Source organism: Plecotus auritus, assembly GCF_963455305.1.
Source record: "Plecotus auritus genome assembly, chromosome: 4".
Classification (NCBI taxonomy): domain Eukaryota; kingdom Metazoa; phylum Chordata; class Mammalia; order Chiroptera; family Vespertilionidae; genus Plecotus; species Plecotus auritus.
The window spans coordinates 189,001,741-189,009,326 of NC_137775.1; the positions used below are offsets into that span (position 1 = coordinate 189,001,741).

The 7,586-nt window shown below is 52.8% G+C and overlaps 1 protein-coding gene and 1 long non-coding RNA gene across 4 annotated transcripts in view; one reads left to right on the forward strand and one right to left on the reverse strand.

Annotated features, from left to right (window-relative positions):
- The window catches only part of IMMP2L (inner mitochondrial membrane peptidase subunit 2), a 515,663-nt gene extending 513,394 nt beyond the window's left edge, over nucleotides 1–2,269 (reverse strand). For 2 of the 3 annotated variants that reach the window (XM_080665428.1, XM_080665430.1), the window contains exons 1-2: nucleotides 1,393–1,462; nucleotides 932–998 (exon numbers count right to left, since the gene is read on the reverse strand). The gene's annotated coding sequence lies outside the window, so the exon portion shown is untranslated. Of the gene's footprint in view, nucleotides 1–931; nucleotides 999–1,392; nucleotides 1,463–1,901 lie in introns of those variants that run through there. The other variant, XM_080665429.1, reaches the window with a different exon arrangement.
- Nucleotides 1,588–6,449, forward strand: LOC308246961. Its single transcript, XR_013960445.1, has 3 exons — nucleotides 1,588–2,285; nucleotides 3,488–3,610; nucleotides 4,529–6,449. It is a non-coding gene; the product is annotated as an uncharacterized lncRNA (long non-coding RNA).
- The last annotated feature ends 1,137 nt before the right edge of the window (nucleotides 6,450–7,586 follow it).

Genomic DNA, 7,586 nt, shown 5'->3' on the forward strand with positions numbered 1-7,586 from the left:
GTCTCCCGTGTGGGTGTCTCCCGTGTGGGTGTCTCCCGTGTGGGTTTCCCATTCCCATGGAGGGCAGTCCCTGATGTCCCGTGTGGGTATCTCCCGTGTGGGTGTCTCCGTGTGGGTGTCTCCGTGTGGGTGTCTCCGTGTGGGTGTCTCCCGTGTGGGTGTCTCCCGTGTGGGTGTCTCCGTGTGGGTTTCCCATTCGTGCTGGTGGCTCACCGAATGTTAACTCAAACCCTTGGCTTATTTGGGACCGAGGGGTGCAGGGCTGCTCCCACCCTCTGGGCGAGGCTGGGTTCCACGTCACCAAAGGAGAGGCGTGGGCAGTGAGGTGCTGGGAGTGATGGAAAAGTCCCGGGAAAGGGCCGAGGAAAGGGACCCCGCTGAACATCACAGCGAACCCCCAAGGACTTCCATGTGCACCTCGGCAACTTTCCAGAAGAGGAGGGACTGCTGGAGAGGGGGTCTCACAGCACAAGCCGGCGAAGGAGGCCCAGCCTGGCCATTGCTCCCTGCGGGGAGCTGGGGAGTAGATCCCCAAGGAAATTCAGCGCGTGCCACGCTGCTATTCACGCTGTGCTCTGGGGTCTGCAGGGTTGGTACAGGGGTCCCCTTCTAATATGCAAAGATCCTTGGGAGAGGGCCCCGTTAGTCACCAGGGGGAACGCTGGCTCTGTAATAACCAAACCCAAGAGGGGCGAGGCCCACGCTCCGGAGGAGTGAAGGGTCAGGGCCAGCTGCCAGCCACCCCGCACTGTGACCCTGGCAAACCTCCAGGCACTGGCAGGGTGCGACCCTGGAACGTGGGCCCCTGGTCTGGTGAACACGTGGACTTGGGCCCCCAGGTCCCCGGGGGAGGGGGCTGGGGGTCAGACCTTGTGCCCCTGCTGTCTCGGGGCGCCCTAGCTCCCTCCAGCCCTGCTCATTCCTTACTTACCCTTTCTCCCGCTCTTCCTCGGTGAGAAGGGGTAAGTGGCTATTTTGTGCCCAATTTGGCCAAAACCCTAAAAGTAAACATGACAGAGACAGACACGTGTTTTAAAATCCTGAGGGTCAAGCCTTAGGAACTCCCACACCTGCCCCGCACTTCCAGGCGGGGCAGCGCGTCCCCACAGCGCGCCCTCCCGGCCCGGACTTGGGGCGCCTTGGTTCCCCGGGCCTAGGGGCTCGGGGTCGCCCCGAGTCGCCGGGGGAGCAGGCGGCAGGGGCGGCCTCTGATCTGCATGCGCACGCACACGCACACACGCTCCCTCCCGAGCCCTCCGCCCTCCGCCCCCCGCCCGGCCCGGCCGCCTCCCGGGGAGGGTCCGGGGTTCTGGGAACCAAGCGGCGGCGCCGAGACCCCCCGCTCGTTTCAAGGCCCCCCACCCGCCGGCGGCGCCCGCCCGCCCTCCGCACCCGCAGCGCAGCTCGGCCCAGGGGAAGGCCCGCGCGGCCCCGCCCTCCGCCGGCGGCAAGCCCCGCCCCCGCCCCCCGGCGCGCGGCGGCAGCGCGAGGCCCCGCCCCTGCCGGGTGGCTGCCAAAACCCGGCCGGGATTTGCGACGGATCACGACGGGTCGTCCAGCAAGCCGTTGCCCGCCCGCCGGTAGTCTAAACGCGGCGCGGCTCTCAAGGCCCAGAGGGCGGCGTGGAGCGGAAAGCTGCGGAGCCCCGGTTTCGGGGGGGACGCCGGCCCTCCGGTGCTCTGTGCACGCGGCGGTGGCTGAGCTCTCCGCCCCGCCCCCGCCGTCCACGCACACAGCCACCGGGCCGGCCGGCGCTGGGCTGGAGAAACTAAACCGCATTCCTGAGCCTGGTCCTCCGACCGCACACACTCTTCGCCGCGGGGGGGGGGGGGGGGTCCCGCCGCAGGGCAGGTGGAGCCCGGAACTACCAGACCCACAGAAAGTGCTCCCCTCTTTTTAACCTCTTCCCCGATCATCTTCCTCCTGATGTCTTCCTGTCCCTCTGGATGTGGACGGGTCACTCGGCGCGTTGGCTCCCGGTTAACGGTACATCCAAAGGTTCAGGAACCGACGCAGACTTAACAGGAGCTGATAAGTCTCCCCCTCGGAGTCCCGGGGACCGAGCCCGAAGGGAGGAGGTGCCACGTCCGTAGTTTTTCTCGTTCGTCGCTGAAAAGATGAGCGCAGGGTGAGCTCTCCATGGCCCGTCCTCGAGGGCTCCACTGCAGCTGCCTCCGCGGAGAGGACCTGCCTGGACGGGGCTTGGTCGGCACTGGGACCCCGAATCGAGACGCGGAGCTCCTGGCCGTGGGTAGCTGAGCGTCTGGAAGGTGTCAGGATAAGCAGTAAGACGGGCACGGGTGGGTTTCATTAGCCTGGACAGTAAATGAACATAAGGAAAGAGTTGCTAATGCAGACCCAACTTTTTTTCACTCCAGTTCATCAAATGCACTTAAAAAGAAGCGGAGGTCACCTGGAAAGGTTGTATACTGCACGATTCTAACCATCTGACCTTCCGGAAAAGGCCAAACAACGGAGACAGGACGATCTATGCTTGCCAAGGGCTAGGGGGGCGGACGGATGGATAGACCGGATGACATTCATCAGTCAGTGAGGCTCACAGTTGTAACAAATGGACCACTTGGGTGCAGGGATGTTGAGGGTGGGGGAGGCTGTGCAAGTGTAGGGTCAGGGGACACATGCGAACTCTACTTTCTGCTCAGTCTTGCTGAATACGTAAAACTGCCTTAAAAACAGTCTATTAAAAAGAAGTCTTTGTGCCCTGACCGGTTTGGCTCAGTGGATAGAGCATCGGCCTGCGGACCTCAAGGGTCCCAGGTTCGACTCCGGTCAAGGGCATGTACCTTAGCTGAGGGCACATCCCCAGGAGGAGGTGTGCAGAAGGCAGCTGATCGATGTTTCTCTCTCATCGATGTTTCTAACTCTCTATCCCTCTCCCTTCCTCTCTGTAAAAAATCAATAAAATATTTTTTTTTTTTAAAAAAAGTCTTTGTGGTAAAGCCTCAGAACACCCCATTTTCTTCAAACCCATCCATTAAATTCTAAACCGAATATTTGGCGTTGTGTGTGGAGTTGAGATATGGGCTGTCTCCTTATATCAGAGCAGCCCTCCACTGGGCACCACTGTCGTCAGGAAGCACGTGAACCGTGTTTTCCTCAGGCACAAAGTTAAGTTACTTTAATTAGGCACCATACCTGACAAAGTCTATGGATGTATTTATATTCCAGTCTGTTCCTATCCATGCATGCTTACAACCAGTAAGCAAAGCGTGCAAGATACCACGGAGGCCTTCAACTGTTGGGTCTCAGGTTCTCTTTAGTCCTAAAAATTACGGAGGACTTAAGGAGATTTTGTTTGTGTGGGATGTATATGTAAATACTTAAAATTAAAACAAAAAAATTTAAATTGGTGTTTAATTCATTTTTTAAACTATAAACCCAGCACATGGGGATTTGGAAACACCCTAAAAATGTGAATGTGTTGGCTGATTGCCTTATTAACGAAGTCTCTTTTTTTCTTTTTCAGTGATGAAGACTTAATCAAAAAAAATATTTCTCTTTAACTCCTATGCCCAAACTTTCCCGGTCATTCTTAGGCCCTGTGATGCGGGGAAAGCATGACATTTAGCCCCGAGAAGAAGAGGCTGAGGTGAGAACTTGACAGCTGTCTTCATACACCTCCAGGGCTGTCCTGCACAGGAGAGACTGCATTTATTCTAAGTGACCCAAGAGGACAGAATTAGGATAAAGGAGGTGGCGTTCCAGGGAAGAAAACTTTGCCATTTTCTAGCAACTAGGAACTCTGAAAAGAGAACAGATTAATTCAAGAAATAGCAATTCCCTGTTGTTGACTAAGGCTGGACAACCACTTACTGGGGATATTCTCAAAGGCACTCTTAAGAACTTAGATTCTTTTCTATCTCTGTTACCTCATTCTATTAATAAGTAGGGCAAGTATTCAAACTACCAGCTATAGATAAGAAGAATGACATTCAGAGAGTGCCTTGGTCAGTATTCTTGGAAAACTATAAAATAACTTGAGCTAGCCCTGACAGTTTGGCTCAGTGGATAGAGCGTCGGCCTGCCGACTCAAGGGTCCCAGGTTTGATTCCGGTCAGGGGCATGTACCTTGGTTGCGGGCACATCCCCAGTGGGAGGTGTGCAGGAGGCAGCTGATCAATGTTTCTCTCTCATTGATGTTTCTGGCTCTCTATCCCTCTCCCTTCCTCTCTCTGGAAAATCAATAAAATATATTTAAAAAAAAAATAACTTGAGCTAGCCCACGCAAAAAAAGGGAAGACGGTGTAACACTGAGTGGTATTCACGGAACCTCGGGCCGGTATGGTGCGGCTGGCCTCCCGGAGGGGCCCGTAGCCAACAGAACTTCTCTACGGCTTGACTCGGCTTCTCTCTACACAACTGCTTTGTTTTCTTGTTTTCTGTGTGTGTGCGGGGGCGGGAGGGAGGGTAAAAACACACGTTTGTTATCTCACATGTTTGTTATGTCACGTGTTTGTTATCTCACATGTTTGCTATCTCACATGTTTGTTATCTCACACCTCTGCAGGTCAGCAGTCTGGAAGGAACTGGCTGGGTTCTCTGCTCGGCGTCTTATGAAACTGCAATCCCGGCGTCCACTGGCTGCTCTCATCTCACCCTCAGGTTCCTCTTTCCGACGCGCTCCTGTTCATGGCAGAATGCATTTGCTGTGGTTGCAGGACTGTGGTCCCTGTTTCTTGTGCGGCCTGACACCAGAGGCCACTCGGCTTCAAAGGCCTCCTGCGTCCTTTCTCAGTGGCCCTCTCCATCGGCAGGCCAGCAGGGTGCATGGACCCTCCTCACGCCTGACTCCGATTTTGTCTCATCCTCTGCTTTGTTTTCTATCCGCTGTATTTCCTGTGCTTCCCGGCCACATACTAGGTGGAGGATAGTCACTCCACAGTTCCCTACTTCCCGTCTCTGTCATTCAAGAACCAGCCCAAGAGGGTTGGCTGCCTCAGTCATTTTGCACTTCATGGCGCCAATTGATACCATTTCCCCTCTGATTCCTAAGTCAACGGATAAATAACCGCAGTAAAACTGGGTTGGAGGATGTGACTTGGACTTGGGGCCAAAATGAAGTTTCCTGCAACTTTCCCTTGAATTGAGCTCATTCGGTCACGAGCAAATTATCAAGCAACTGCATCCTGGGAGCAGGCCTGGCGGGGAGCTTACCATGGAGAAGGCCGTGGGAAGGCATCCAGGGGGTAAGCACACACACAGGAAGAGAGAAGGGGGCCCAGACAGAGCATGTGCAATGACCCTTTTCCCCAACGCACCAGTTCTGTCATCCACCAGCTTCCAGGGGGATGAGGGCTGAAGGCCGGGAAGAGGGGCAGAATTTTCTCCGTAACCTTCCCAAGAGATGAAGGAATCTGTGTGGTGGACTAAGGCAGGAATGTGATGGTGGGAAGAGAATAGCCTTCCCACAGTGACCAGTTCCTGTTTTGGGAGACAGAGAAGGATTTTGGTGCCTTCGAAACAGGGATTCCCCTAGTTCCCATCAACCACCGCTCTAGCTGAGTTGCTCAAGGGAAACATGGCTGCCGGTGAGTGACCATCACGGATAGACGGGCAATTCCTGGACAAAGTGGCTCAGCAGAGAGCCCCCAAAGTACAATCAGAACACTTCTCCCTCTACATCACGAAAATATCTTTAACACGAAGGTCCAGCTACGCCACGTCCAAATGCAAATGCACACACACACCCATTCTCACACGCTCACAAGTGGAAGGCTAACCCAAAGAAATGGGTGAACAGCTCGTCACACCCAACAGAGATGTCTTGGAGCCACGGGTCCTTGTGTGCACTATTCCCACGTAGTGTCCATTTCCGCCTCTGACTCACTTTTAATTTAGGTTTCCCCTTTTTGCAATGTATGGATTAAATCAGAAATGTAACCACCCCTGGTACATGTAACCTACAATACTGGACAGAAACACCCACGTAGAGAAGGAGCAAAAGGGAAAATGGTTCAGAACTTGTGGGAAGATGGAGACGTTATGGAGCTGGTCAGTGCTTATGATTGCACAACGATGTGAGCGTGGTTAATGCTGCTGGACTGGACCCTAAAAAAGGTGAAAAGGGTAAATTTTATGTTACGTATATATTATTGTCATAAAAACACATTGGTTGGAAGTCAAGTAGGTTTGGAAGCGCTTTTAAAGCTCCAAGCTCTTCAAATTGTCTCCCCCCTTTTCCCTCATTAAGTTCATTAATTAATAAGCATTTATCAAGAGCTTTTATACTCATCCGTGTGCGAGGCACAGCAGAAAACTCAAAGCAAGGCATCTTTCTTCCCCTGAAATAATCTGTCGTTTAGTTCTTCCTGAATTGAGATGAAAGGAAACCCGCTTAATTTTTTACAAGGTTTTGATTTGTTGGGAAAGGGTTGTTAATGGGTGTGCTGGGGGAGAAAGTCTTCCACTTTACAAATAAATCACAAAACAAAGTTAAATGGACTTTTTTTTTAAAAAAACCGTGGGACTTCTTTAATATGCTAATGTGCATCTTGACCCTCCAAGACAGGATTTAGTAAACTGACTTCCTAAACTCATTCGATCTGGAAGTCTTTGTTCTCTTGACGCCCAGTTAGTATCTCTGTGCTCTGTGCCTAGCTCAGGGGTGGGCAAACTTTTTGACTCGAGGGCCACAATGGGTTCTTAAACTGGACCGGAGGGCCGGAACAAAAGCATGGATGGAGTGTTTGTGTGAACTAATAGAAATTCAAAGTAAAGGAGCGGAGGGGAGAGCAAGAGAACCCTCCGCTCTTTCGGCTCCCGGGCCGGATAGAACAGCCGAACGGGCCGGATCCGGCCCGCGGGCCATAGTTTGCCCACAGCTGGCCTAGAAGGTGAGCTGCGGAGGCACCGGCCAGGCGGGGCTTCGGCAGAGCTACTGGCGTCACGCGACCTGTAATTACGGTGCAGGAGCCACGTCTATTTTACCCCTAAGGGTCCCAGAATGTGGACAGAGTTACACCAACACTTCCTTTTAAAATTTAAGATGTACATTAAACATTCAGTAGAGACTACAAAGTAATTTCTTACCTCCATCGACAGCTCTCCAGTGCCTGTATTTGTCACTGAGTCTCTAAAAACGTTATTTCCATTCTGGGAAGGAGGGCTTGCTAATGGAGAGCCTACAGAAGACTGATGCTGACTTGGTGGTATGTGACTTCTAAACATTCTTTAAATTTCATTTTCAGTGATAGCTGACACTCCATATTGTTTTATATTCGTTTTAGGTGCCCAGCATAGTGGTTAGACAGTTCTAAACCTTACAAAGTGAGGTTTGACTTTGTAAGGTTTATGACCCCCGGTAATGACCCCGCACACATCACCTCGTTAACGACTGTATTCCGTGCCGCACCTTACATCCGGGACTGTTTTGTAACCTAAACATTTTGAATGTAGAAGAACAGGGACCCATGCCTCACTCTCCTCCTGGGAAGAGAATTCCTCCTGAGTTGGATCCTGTGATTTTCTCTCTGCCTTCGGATAATGACAGTGTGATCTGCACTGGTCTTCACCCATGACTGTAAAGAAAAAGCCTCATTTCTCCATGGCTGGGCCTGGACTGCAGG